The following is a 14,910-nucleotide window of genomic DNA, read 5'->3' on the forward strand; positions in this document are numbered from 1 at the left end:
TGTCACAAGGTAAAGCACTTCATTCCTCAGCCACTGATTCTAACTTTGTACTTCAAGGGGAAATTTGTTATAGGCAATTTTGTCACATCCACTCAAAAGGCCTAAAATCCAAATCAATCAACATCCTCGAACATATTTCATTATCCCTTTGCAAAGCCCTAAGCATCGTTTCTCAAAAAAGTCTGATTTTCTCAGTCAATCAACTCAAAAATAGTTTTTTTAGCCCCAGCCCACCCTACATAATTCTCCACGTGTAATGGTTACAAGTTGCATAATTGAGCACCTGAACTGACCAGTGTAGGTTTCTCTACTTTGTATGTGTGATGGTTCTAGAATTTCGGGAAAATTAAAAAAAATGAATCTTCTCCTTCCAAAAGCTTCTAAGGTGGTTTTAACTATTTACAATGGATAGAGATATTAAATTCCTACTCTAGAGGTTTTATATATTATCCTTAGAGCTTATCCTCCTTCATATTTGGATCTCAAGCCTAGATTGGTAAATCCTAAACTACCACTTTTAACCTATAAAGCTACTGCCCCCATTGAGGTTGGGTTACCTTTTGGAGATTACTAGTGCCCTCTAATTGCTACTTCGAGCTTAAAGAATCATCATCCATTGATGCATTCGGGCGGAAGTTGAAGGTTTTCTTTGTGGCAAGGAAGGACAAGATAATTGGGGAGACATATACACAGACAAACATCTATAAATAGTTGTAACTCTCTCCTTCATTTATTAATACAAAAAGCACTTTGTTTTCATATACTTGTATCATGTTGATGCTTATGTATTTCAATTCATTTTGATTCATTGATTAGAGAAATAAGTTTGTGCTATGTGGATATTTTAGTTCTCTTGCTTGTTTTAGCTATTTTGCAGGTTCCATTTATAGTGCTTGGAGCTAGAGTTGGAGCTTACAAGCAAGGAGAATAAGAGGGATTACTACAGATTCCAAGTAGGTATTTCTTTCGTATTTTGATTTTTCTAAGGAAAGCATAAATCTTTTTGCACATGTTGTTTATAGATCAAGCCACTAGATCTAGGGAGTTCCCATTTGTCTGTAGAAGAGAATTATCCATAAAACAATGATGTCAGGTGTGGCAATGGTAAAATAAATCACTTAGGAAATGATAGAATGGATAATATGTTTTTAGTGAGGTTTAATGGGAAAAAATAATTTACTCGTAGAAAAGGAGTAGCATTCATGAATTGATTGTATCTTACAAGCCACTACTATAGTGAAACCACACTAATAAGGCAAAGACGCAAAAAAAGGCTTCTGGTCTGTAGAAAAATATATGGAGGATAAGTACATTGATTGGATAACGCCCTCAACAGGAAACTTATGATGGTATGAGACAAGAATAAGTAGGAAATTTCAATCTCATGCTTCTAGCCAAGCATGGGAACAATGTTAGGGGTTCAGTAAGCTCGCAAACTCGACTGAACCTGAGGGACTATTCTACCTCTCAACTAGCTAAGAATCCAGAGTTAATATTTGTGCTTCACAAGAAGGAATTTATTTCTTAATTGCTTAAAAAAATTTATTTGATAGTATCTACATGTTGTTTAAATTAGCTTTTAAGTTTTTCATCGATTATAGACTTGTGTGTTAAACGACTCTAGTAACTTTAAAAAGAAAGAAACAAAATATGCGATGAATATAATAATATATTCCTTACATCAATAATTTATGTCTCTTACTTTCATGGTGCACGATTGAAAAATAATGATGTGCATGCCGCTATGACTTACATGAAGCTCCAACATTGAATATTGTCAAATTTTGAATGTTAAATTTGAATAATGTGGATCAATGTATATTTTAGATATAAAGGGCATAGAAGAAGGTTTCTATGGGGAAACAACTAGCTTGATATTCTTGGTATCTATCATTTTACGTTACTTCTATTATGTGAGACTTACGTAATAGCCTAATAGCAGTAGAATCTGGGCCTCACATAATACTCAGTGATGGCCTCCACATCAATATGGAAACATTTGTAATGACAAAACAAGTTTGTGCAGAGCAAGCTAAATACCCAGAGTGGCCAAGTTAGTCATTTTTGCCTGACCTCTTGTTAACAAAAGAAAAAATTAATTATCTAGGTTAAATAGAATAGTTACCAAATTTAGTAGATTTTTCTTTAAAATTTCAAAACTTCGGCTCTAATGCAGTTCAACATAATTATTTAGTTGTCTTTAGATGAGCAATTAACTACAATAATGGTGATTTTTGTAGAAAAGTACTTTATGGGTGTGGAGGTCATTAATATGGTTAATAGTAGTTAAGAATTATCATTGCAAAAATAAGGTTAATGGATCATGGGCTTGGTCTCATTAGTTATATTTCAATGTTAGGAAAAGAACATTGCTTCATTCATTCCAAAGGACTCTCGATCACGAGACTCGAAGACACATGGATCAAGATCGGTTAGATGCATAGATCAACGACGAAAAATGCATATCAGGTACCAAGTTACGAGGCAAATAATGGTGCCAAATGATCCGATGGGTGGATTGGCCCCACCTCTTTGATGACATGGCATCATTCTAGTGGATATCAAGCCTCAATGGAGCTTGGAAAAAACCACCATCCGAAGAGCCCGATACCACTTTGGAAAACCTTTCTTGTACCCATCTAGTGGAATTATTATTGGGATTAGTTGTGTTTTTACTTGTAAAAGTCAAGGTATCATGCAAAAAAATAGATCCATCACAAACGCTTAAATTTAGAAAATAAATATAATTCTTACTTAAAGTTTATTGTGCGGAAGTCCTTGTGCAAAATTTTATTGTGAAAAACTTATGCACAGTAACATTGTGCAGAACTTCCGCACAAAGACCTCCACGCAATGAAATTCCACACAAACTGTGATTAATGAGCATAACTCCATACACTCTTATTGCAACTCGAACCCACAATCAAAAGTTATAAAATCTCATTCATTTCTCCAGAAACTACACTCTAACACTCATCCTTGCATACCTTCCAGCCTCCTCAATGATAATCGCTTCAACATATAATTTTAAAACCTATAAAAATGTATTTTAAATAATATCAATATTAAATTTTAATAATACAATGAATACATGTCATTATTTGATATCCTTTAACCACCCAGTGTAATAGAATATCCACTTGCCAAACTTGCCTAAATGACCATATAAGTTTCCTAGTTCATATAAGGAAAAAATCTCAAACATATAATATATAAGGATAATGACGTCATTCCAAAAACTATAAAAAATCGAACCATTTTACATTCTTGGATGCAGAAAAACACATAAAATCATGCCAAACGCATGCCATTCCAGTGTAACATATTTTGAGGTTCTCACAAAGTACGAGTAGAATATTTTCATTGCCAAATATGGAGAAGCCCAAACATTGTGATTTAATAATTAAGAGAATAGTCACTTGCTTTTGAAAACATAGCAATCGTCGCCATAAGCTCGAGTTTCCCTGATACCAACCCTGAAAAGTCGAGTGTGAAGCATCAGAAGATTGAGGATGCAAAGGGTGAAAATTCATGGTGTTGTATAGTGCTAAACAAAAATCGATCATGATTAGAATTCGTCACCCAACTTACATAACGAAAGCTACGTATTAATAACATTAATTGAACATTTACGTATTAGAAACATTTTGTGGAAAATAATTGTGCAGAGGTCCTTGTGCAGAAGTTCATTGTGAGGAGAACCTCCTCATAAGGACTTCCACACATTGATTAAATTCATATATAGGAGCGTAAATACCAGGCTTCACTTTGGAGCGTAACTTCCACACAATTAAATTCATATATATGAGCGTAAATACTAAGGCTTCACTTTGGAGTGTAATCCGTAGATAGAAGTAGAAATAGTGGTACGACTCAACTATCTGTTAGTATGCCACAACCAATCATAGACATTTACAATTAAAAAAGAATTATTAAAATAATTACATTATTGAAAACATGTTTTCTTTAAAATCATTTTCCTTAATAAACCATTGTCCCACATACATAACATCAAAAGATCTTTTGTCGTTGCATTTTTCCAAAGAGTTGACATGTTGAAACACATGCGCGCTCTCCCTCACAACAACGATTATTTGATTTATGTCGTATTAAGATACTTGTTGAGCCATTTTCGTGGAACCTTATGCCTAAACGATATCGTCTTACATATTACGAAGATATTAATGTATTATATGGATTGTAATTTAAAAGTTTAAATACTGTCAATATTGATTTTAGTCTAAGTCACCATACATGGGGACACGGACACGAAGGACACATGGATTCGAGTGTCAGACATGGACCCCTTGACACCCCGAATAGGTTATATATATTTCTTGCACAAATTTTTATTCATGATACAAATTCATTGATTCAAACATAGATTTTCATCTAGATGTAAGTTTTACAAAATTACAAAGTAACATTATGCATGCAAACGTAATTGTGACATAATACGTATTCATCAATGATCCAATAGGAAAAAAACAAGATACTGTAGTTTTCTCATTAAGTCATCAAAATCAAAATGTGTTACATAGGTAGTGGCAATGTCAATGGAAAATAAAAATAACAAATATTAAAAAACTAAAAGCCTCAAAGCAATAGGTAGCTCATGAGTCATAAATCCTCATCATCAAAATCAGCATCACTATACTCGTCATCATTGTCACCACCGCTCTCCTCTGTTGCATCCTCCTCCTCTATATCCAATTTCATCTCTGCATCTGCTAGTGTGGAGGATGACCCCTCTACATTATCACCATCATCAAAAGTGACAGGCTCTATCACTAGCTCATTAAGATCCAAATTTTCGAATGCCAACTCAACACTCTTGTTCAAACCCATATCATCAAGAAAGACATCCCACATATATATCTTTCCCTTCAACCACTCATCCCTCTGCCTATAAATAAGATGAAGGTTGGTGTTCACATACACCATTGTCTCTACCCTGGATTGCTCAAGCCTGCTCTTCTTGAAACTATACAAATTCCCATATGTGCTCCAATTCCTCTCGTAGCAAGAGGATGAAGTCACCTGAGAAAGGAGCCTCATGGCTAACTGCTGTAGAGGAGGGCTTATTGCCCAATGTGTTGCCCACCAAGAATAAGGCTTCTTAGCCCCCCTACCTCTAATCATGTCATATCCTTAAAATCGACCAGTGCCAATGGAAAAATTTTCAAAAGGAATCCTCCACCACATCGAGGGATGCTCTATCCTAAAAAATCCGCCTCAATGCATCTTTCCTCCCCTGTTAAATTTCACCATCCATGTGAGGAGGGAATCTGCAGGAAGGTCCATCATTCAGCCTCTCATGGTTGTAGTATTTTGGGTTCAATGAGTGAGCCAAACAATGTAAAGGTGTCCAATTAGTATCCCATCTACTGACAATAATATCATGTATGGTGGTGAAGAAGATCTCTGATGATGTCTCATACTCGGGGAACTAAATCTATAAAATAATGTTCCTCACTGACTCAATCATGGAATCCCATCCCTCATAAACCTATCCTAGGATGGTTTGGTCTGTATCTACAAATCGAAGCAAAGAAATGATAGGGTCCATGATCTAAATAAGTAGATCTGCCCTCTCCCACCAATCATCATCTAACACTGTGTCCTTCACTCTTTTTGACGTTGCTTGATCTGTCTTTCTCCAAAAAGACCAAAACTCTGAAATAACCATGGCCCCAAGAGCAGTCTTGACCTCCATCAACCTCTTCAACATGAATGAAGAGGAAAACCATGTATTCGCAATCTTCAACAATGGTAGATTGGTGTACTCCTTGTATATAGTGAGGGAATTTTTATGATTTTGTACAAAGTTGTGGATATGTCGTGCATCCTCAATAATGCTTCCAATCCAAATCACAATAGAAGCAATAGATTTAAGTGCTAAATTCAAAGAATGGACAATGCAAGGTGTTCAAAATACTTGTGTATATTTAGCTTCCACAATCATGCTAGCAGCCTTGCAAACAAGTGCATTATGTATAATGATTTGCACACAAGAATCAACACTTAAATCTTCAATAACTTTAATAAACAACTCACCAATATATTGATATCCTTGTATTTTCCAAGTGCATCCACTGATTTCAAGAAAACTAGACCATTCAAGGAAAGACACCATGAAGTTGATGAGTGGGTATCATGTTGGATCTGTCCATCAATCAGAAACAATGTTAACTCCAGATGTTGGTCGGGTTGATTTAATAGGTTCAAGCATTTTGTCCACCTCTTTCTTTTCCATCGTCAACAATGTTGTTCTAAGCTTCTCTGACCCGGGAGGCACATACCCTGATGGAGCCCCTTGAGTTAGATCTCAGCACATATCAATAAATAAATGTGAGTATGCCGCATTAAAGTATATGAAGTTTTTATAGAAAAAGAATGCAATGTTGAGATCAAGCTCTTCCCATTTCTCTTTCTGAAAAATCTTGTCCATTGGACCAAGTGCCATTGCCTTTCTTTTTTATACTAGTCCCCCACCAGAACTCTCAAATGGAAATTTGTTGCTTCTTTTCCTCAAGAATGGAAGGGGATCATTATTCTTGTTTTTTTAGACATTGCAGCCACCTTTTCCATACCAACATTGGCCCTTTTTTTTTCCATTTCTTTCCTCTTAGCTAAAGACACATGTGTATATGTTGCAATTCCACAACTTGGTAAAGCCAACAAATGAGCTTTCACATGGTAATATGTACTCATGAAATGATTGTTGCAATAGTTTCATTTTGAAGCAATATTGCCTCCTCCCTTTATTTTGTTGTCTAGCCCTTGCTCTCTTATGACATATTTCCACAAGGGATATTTGTTATCTTGAGGCTACTATCTTCCTTCAACATTTGAAGTTTTTGTTGCGACACCACTTCCATTAGACGGAACACTTGTAGACCCTAATGAAATTGGAACATGAGGGGCATCTCTAATGGGGATAGTATTCCCCTCGCATTGCCCCTTCCTTGTTTCCCTTGATTGAGTCATGGATGTTGCAAAAAAATAAAAATAAAATGCACCAAATTTGTAAAAAAAATGCACATGCAAACAACTGTAATAAAAATGAAAAAAAAAAGAGACAAAATGCGCATACATGTTGCTTGAATCGCCTCCTAAATGCTCCCACACCCTTTTCTCTTCACTCTCACACACCCACAACAAGAGAAAATGAGAAATGTGATGTTAGAATGGCCCAAATCCTCCTTTTATGGTCGCGTGACAGTTCAAAAATTGGGACACGAGTCCCAAAATTGGGACACAATCGGACATGATCCGGAGGACACGTGTCCCATCGAATCATGTCTAATTTGCCTGAATCGGGACACGAGGAGGCCTAAGCATGAATCCATTTTCTTAGATTTTAGTGTGGTCAACTCCTTACTGACTGGCTTATTTTTATGAGTTTGACCAATATAATGCAATATTCAGTAACAATTGCATCTTTGTTCTAAAACATTATTGATATTTTTTGTTAAAACATTGTTAATATTTTTTTTTCCAAGGTGATTCTTATTTGTTGATGCATTTCATCAATTGCTAAACAAAATGAGGCATGTGGTCAGGCTGTTGGAAAAATGTAGTCGTGTTGTTTCTTGAACACTCGTCATGTGACTTTTTTTTTCAAAGCTAGAACATATTCCATGCTATATATTGAAAATTAATTTAGCTTATGACGCCATTAAAATATGATTATTGTAGGTTTTGAGAAATGTAATTGTTCAAGGAAATAGGTATGGAAAAGGAATCTTCTTGAAAGTCGCATATCACAGCAATTTCGCTTCTCTGCCTCTCGAGGTGCGAAACTAGGATATGTGTGAAACATAGTGGGAGAAAGTGTGTTCCTTGCTCTACACACCAGTTCTCTGCACCACACTTCTTCTACACCATTTCCTACACTTGATACCAATGAATTGAAACTAGATACTTTTCCACTTAAAAACTATCATACAATTTGTCATAACAAACATCAATCCACAAAAGTTGCACACCAAAGCTGCACATGGTTACTCTATGAATCAAATTGTAAACTAGAGGAAATGCATGTCCTGCTTCTGCAAGATTTACGTACAGGTCATTATCATGAAATATTTAATTGCTTTAGTTTTAACTAGTGCCTTCACCTTTGTTGTTCAAGATTGGTTCTACACTCTAATGGAATTTGACCTATGTTTTATGCTCTCATTTTCTTGGGCATATTTATAATATCTTTAAAGAACAATAGAGTTGGAGATTTTTGAAGTGGCTAGTTTACGTTCTGAATTACTGATAGAACTAGGTTATGAATGATAATGAAAATATTTTATTTTTCAAATTTCAAGGTCTAGTTATGACATATCTGCATGCCTATAAGCCTGCTAGCTTTGCACAAAAGTTTCCTCAGCACAAAATATAATTGTAGATTTGTTTAGCCTCCCCCCTCGCCTACCTAAAGTACCTAAAACCAAAATTTTTCTCTGCACAAAAAATTAATTGGAGATTTGTTCACCATCCCTTCCCCCCCCCCCCAAGCCTACATAAAGGACCTACAACTGCATCAGTTTTGGGCAAAGAAAAGGACCTGCAATGTGTCAGTTCTGGGCAAAGTAGATGACCTGCAACTGCGTTAGTTATGGGAAAAGAAGTAACATGACAGTCTCAATGTCAAAGCACTCACCTATGGAATGGCCACTTACAAAATTAGTTCATTTTTTAATTTTTAAATGAATAATCAGTCACTAACAAATACCAAAAATAAAACACCCTCCATTAGGGGAATTATGTCCCATCAGAGCTTGCTTAGCCAATCGAAAATTAGAAATAAGATTTCCAAAATATTAAGAAATTATTTTTGAATTTACTAAAAAATAGAAATATTCACCATTTTCTTGAAACTTTTGTTAAAATTGCAAAAATACACCTAAATAATATACAGTCAATACACTTTGACTAAAAAAAATGCTAGAGTGAAATAAATTTTATAATACAAGAGTCATACAAATTTTTTTTTTTTTCATTTATTATAGCATCACTAAGGAATCACCCTAAGTACTTATTATAAGCACTGACAATTTAACTCATTATAAGCACTTATCTAAAAAGTTGATGGATGGCGAGGTCTGGCTTCGATCCTGGTCCCCTAGGGCCAGGGTCTAGGTAGCATAGGGTTTCTGCAAACTGACAAGCAGGTACAGGTAGACGCGACGCTGGCATCCACAGAGGGAGACGGGTGCAACAGTGGTCAAGCGGTGTGGGGCGCGCGGGTCAAAGGGTTATCCCCTCAGGCGGGCGGGTTATTGCCAAAGGAAGATTGATCGAGCGGTTTATTCCAATAACCCGTGACTTTTACCTCGGAACTGACCCGGTCTAGCATTTTGTATGCGTTTTTTCGGTTGTGCAGGCGGTTTTACTGCTGGCTTTCTCGGGTGTCGGTTGGAAGTTTTTTACCATTTTCCGGATCTCTAGGGTTTTACAATGGTTATTGCTAGTGAGTCGGTGGAACTTGACCCCTCGCCGGAGGATGTGCTTACAGTGTGGGGGAAGGATTTAAGCGAGCAGAACATTAGAGAGCTGGTTGAAAAGCTCGAAGGGAATGGAGCTGGTGCGGTTTTGACGGCTGGTACTAGGGCTGCAGATTTTGCAAAGGGGCTGTTGGAGGAAAGCTGGGATTTATCGAGCATTTTAGGCGTTGATGGCAGGAGAAAGGAGAAGGAGCCCTCACTGACAGTTTTGAGCTCGTGGAGAGACAAATGTTTCACTGGGCCGTCTGGTAAGTTATCATCTCCAGCCAAGATCTTTTGTCCTTCCGGAGGATTAGAAGACATAATTAATTCAGTCCAAAACAGAGGGGTGTGGAGATCGGTAGGTGGTTTAAACGTCACAGGGAAGGAGGTCGGGAGTGGAGCTCTTCCATCCGCTGCAAGAAAGGGGCTTTTTCCAGAGAACCCTCTTTTGGGAATCGGTGAGTCGGCAGGATTGCTACCCGGAGAAGGCGGTCAAGTTTCACAAGGAACGGTTCCGACTTCACCGGCAGTAGGGTCGGTGCATGGAAAGGTCTTTCCGGAGTTTGAAAGGGTAGGCAGCCCAGTTGAGGGTTTGGTCGATACCCCACCATCGGATGAGGATGTGCAGGTTACCAGGCCGGTTTTCGGGTCTCAAAGGGACGACCTACATGACCCAGAGCCCGGGGACCAGAATGGATACTCGGAGGTGACAAGGGCTGGGGAGAAAAGAAAGAAAGCAAAGCCCTTAAAGACTAAGACTTTCTCAGAACTTGTTCTTGATATGGATATGCATGTGGATGGCGTCCTTGAGATCGCAGAAGTTACTCTGGTGGGCAGAATCAGGGGGCGGCCCGTCTCCGGCAAAGATCTTAGACAATGGGCATCGAGTCAGTGGGCAAATTCCCCAGCGGCCTCATGCAAGATAAACTCTCTGGTCAAAGGTTGGTTTATGGCCCGTTTCAGCAGTAAAGAGGCCATGGAATGGGTTGAAGGGAAAATTTGGGAATTTGGGAACAGACCGGTTTTCTTTAAGAGATGGACGCCGCTTTTCGATGCAGCAAAAGAGAAGGTTGATGAGTTTCCCGTCTGGGTAAGGGCGCCGAGTCTCCCTCCATATCTCTGGGCGGACTCTGTTTTCAAGTCTATTGGAAACCTATTGGGAACATATCTGGACGCAGATAGATCGTATCTTGAAACTTTTGAAATGGGGGTGGCGAGGATCCTGGTGAGGTTAAACCCCAAGGAGGGACTGGCAAAATCCATCACTCTGAGATATAGGGATTACGTGGTTGAGCAACCGTTGGATTATGAACTTCTCCCGTTTCGTTGTCATCGCTGCCATGAATATGGGCACCTGGCAAGGGATTGCCCGCTGGGTAGGAGGAAGAGGAGGACCTATAGAGATGAAAAGGAAAGGGAAAGGAGCAGCAGGCGGGTCGGGAGCGAGCAGGAGAAGGTCATTCCAGATGGAAAGCCTGTGGAGGAGCAATTGCAGCAACCTATGGAAGGGGAGCTCAAGGACGACGGAGATGCGAGGATCTTGACTGAGGATCAACCAACTTTGGACCCCTGTCCTTCGGCTCCGGTCGCGGTCACAGTGGAAGATCATCCGGGTATACTTTCCCCTCATCATACCTCTGTCTCTTGTTCTGAATCTGTTGAAGGGGGGGTTTCTAAGCTAGAAACTGTTAAGTCTGATATGCAAAATATTGAAAATATCACGTCTGATCTTCCATCCTTAAATCTGAACTGTGAGGATTTCCCCCCTTTGGGTTCCGAGGTTGGAACCTCTTCTGGTGGCTGTCAATATAATCTTAGATCTCATAGTAAAAAACCAGGGTGCTCGAAGGAGCTTTTGGATCCCGTTGGGGGTTTGGGCACTGAAATTCCAAAATCCTGCCCAAAAAAGGGCAGAGGAAGAAAATCCATGTTTTCAAAATCTCAAGCAAAAGCCGTTTGTGATGTAGCAGATGGGAAACAGATGACAATTCCCGGGGCGCTTAGAGCAGCAAAACCCCCAGAGTCTGTTATTAAATGATCTGTCTTTCATGGAACTGCGGGGGGTTAGCTAGTAAACCCAAAAAACTAGCTCTAAAAGACCTTATTGCTCGAAATAATCCGGACATGGTCTTCCTTCAAGAAACTCTGGGAAAAGGTTCGGATGTTGAGTCCTCCTTGGGCTCTCTTTTTCCAGGTTGGGTATTCATAGCTGCCGATGCTAGTGGACACTCAGGAGGACTAGCATTGGGCTTTAAAATGGGAAGACTGAAGGTTTTAAGCTCCTGGGGGTTACCAAATGTGCTGGGGGTGGAGGTGGTATCCCCTGATTTCGATATTCCTCTGCTGTTTGTAAATGTCTACGGTCCTTGTCAGGGTCGGGTCTCTTTCTGGAACAACCTTCTCGAAAAAGACTTGTTAAAAGACAAAAATCTTATCATTGGGGGAGACCTAAATTTCTCGATGGGAATTGCTGAAGCCTGGGGGCCTCTTGCAAGGGAGGATCCTTTGACTGACTTTTTCTCAAATATCCTTCTCACTCATCATCTGATTGATGTAAACATCATTAAAGCAAAGCCTACTTGGAGAAATAGAAGAACGGGGGAGGACAGAATTGCGAAAAGACTTGATCGTTTCCTTATAAATGAAAGATTGGCCTCTGGTATTCCTCTGTTCCGTCAATGGGTGGGTGATGGGGGAAACTCAGACCACTTTCCTATCTTTCTGGAGTTCTCCAAGCCTCCCTCAAAACCTGCGGCGCCTTTCAAATTCAATGCTTCTTGGCTTCAGGAGGAATCTTACATCAAGCTCTTTAATGAGACCTGGAGACATACAAGCCCGGAGCATTCGGTGAATAAAGCTGGCCGTTTCTTGGAGAATCTCAAAAGACTAAAAAAAGCAACTATTGAATGGGCAGCAGCGAAGAGGAAAGAACAAGTGGAAGATCTAGTGAGTATTGATGAGGCACTGGGGGCTCTTGAAGATCTTGCAAACGATTCTTATTCATCTCAGGAGTCGAAAGAAAGAATTCTGGCTCTAAAAAGAGAAGGGCGAAGATCCTTTTGGATAGAGAAGAGGAGTGGAGATTAAAAAGTAGGGCTATTTGGTTAAAAGCAGGGGACGAAAATACTAAATTCTTCCATAACTTTGCAAAAGGGAGGAGGAATGCAAACACTATATGGAAGCTAAGGGATGCTGAAGGCAGGGAGGCTTCATCCTTTGAGGACCTGTCCTCTATGGGGAAATCTCATTTTCAATCTCTTTTCTCGGATCCGGGGGACATCATTTTGCCCGAAATTATTAGAACTGCTCAGGCTTTCCCTCGCTTTGTGGATGAGGAAGAAGCGGATGATCTCTTCAGAGAAGTGACAAAGGAAGAAGTAGAACATGTAATAAAGTCTATGCCTAAAGACAAAAGTCCAGGACCCGATGGATGGACCATAGAACTTTTTGCACATTTCTTTGAATCCATTGGGGCTGAGCTTACTGAAGTAGTTGAAGAATCTAGAGTTAAAGGGGAAATCTATGGTCCTTTCAATGCAACCTTCATTGCACTTATCCCTAAAAAAGAAGACCCTGGCTCTTTTGAAGATTTTAGGCCTATCTCTTTGTGCAATACAATTTACAAGATTATTGCAAAGATCATTGCTGTCCGTTTGAAACCCATTTTATCTGGATGTATTTCAAAGGAACAATTTGGGTTCTTGGATGGGAGACAAATTCATGAAGCTATAGGGGTAGCTCAAGAAACCATTCACAGCTTAAGGCAAGCAAAAAAGAAGGGGGCAGTGCTTAAAATAGACCTATCAAAAGCATATGACAGGGTTAGTTGGATGTATTTAAAGTTATTGCTGACACATTTAGGGTTCCAGGTGGGCTTCATAAACTGGATTATGGGTTGTGTCACAAATGTAAACTTTGTTGTCCTGATTAATGGAGCTGCCTCACAATTCTTTAGAAGCCAAAGAGGCCTGCGCCAAGGATGCCCTCTTTCTCCTCTACTCTTTCTTCTTGCTGCGGAAGGTTTGAGCAGGCTGATGGCAAAGGAAAAACAATCAGGTTTGATAAAAGGTTTGGAAGTTGCTGTCAACCTGTTTATTACTCACCTGCTCTTTGTTGATGATATTCTTCTCTTTACAAATGGGAACTTAAATGAAATTGTAGAGATTAAGCGCATTCTTGATCTGTTTCTAAAGGCTACAGGGCTCCAAATAAACGAGAGGAAGTCACAACTAATTGCTGAAGGCTTCAATAGACAAGAGGAGAATATGATAGCAGGCCAGCTGCCTTATGACATTTGTAATATGGAGCAGCCTTTCAAATATCTGGGGTTTTGGTTAAAACCTTCTTCTTATAGAAAGCAAGACTGGAATTGGTTAATCGCGAAGATTGAACAAAAAATTTCTCATTGGAGCTTTAAGTGGCTTTCAAGGGCGGGAAGGCTGACTTTGGTAAACGCTGTTCTCCAGGCTATTCTGGTATTCTGGGCTGCTTTGACGTGGATTCCAAAAGGAACTCTTCACAAAATCAAGCAGATTTGTAGTAGATTCTTATGGTCAGGATCAAAGGAAGATTCCGTGCTCCCTTGGGTGGCATGGGACAAGATAGCCAGACCAAAGGACTGGGGTGGTTGGGGCTTGAAAAGTCCCATAGATTTCAGTCAGGCTTTAGCTGCAAAATCGGGATGGAGGGTTATCACTATGGAAAACCTCTGGACAAAGGTGGTAAGGCGAAAGTACATTGATCCCACTCCAATGGAAGATTGGATTAGAATGCCAAATAAAAAAGGAAGGAACTGCTCTGTTATTTGGAAAGCCACTATGGAGGCTTTCAAGGTTATAGAACAAGGGCTAGCTTGGAGGGTGGGAAATGGAGAAAATGTTAGGATTGGAAGGGATCCTTGGGTTGGGTGTAGTGATCGTTTTGCTCTTTCCCCTGGTATGCTAAATCACCTGGATGATATTGGTATTAGGAACTTAAGGCAGATTGCAATTTTGGAGCAGTATTCCATCTGGGGACAGATATGGAGGTCTGAGGTCGAGCTTGGAATCGATCCTGCTTGGAGTGTGGAATGGCAGGCTTTCATCCAAGAACTTAAAAGATCAAACGTAAGAATCTCGGACAGATCAGATGCTCTGGTCTGGGCTCATGCGGAGACAGGTTCTTATTCGCCGAAGGCAGGCTATAGTTTACTGATGAAGAATAAAGGTTGGAACCCGCCAGTCTGGTGGTCAAAACCTTTATTTAAGCTAAAGTGTCCTAAAAAAGCAAGAATTTTCTTCTGGTGTGCCTTAAAATATAAGATCCCTACATGGGATGTATTGCAAGCTCGCTACAAACAAGGACCTGGTAGATGCCCTTTGTGCTTCAATGAGTCTGAATCCATCTCGCATCTGTTCATTTTTTGCCCCTTCACAAAACAGGTGTGGGT

Source organism: Pinus tabuliformis, chromosome 1_2 (genome assembly GCF_031772625.1).
Source record: "Pinus tabuliformis cultivar Carrire ecotype Pingquan chromosome 1_2, CPIR1, whole genome shotgun sequence".
Taxonomy (NCBI): Eukaryota; Viridiplantae; Streptophyta; class Pinopsida; order Pinales; family Pinaceae; genus Pinus; species Pinus tabuliformis.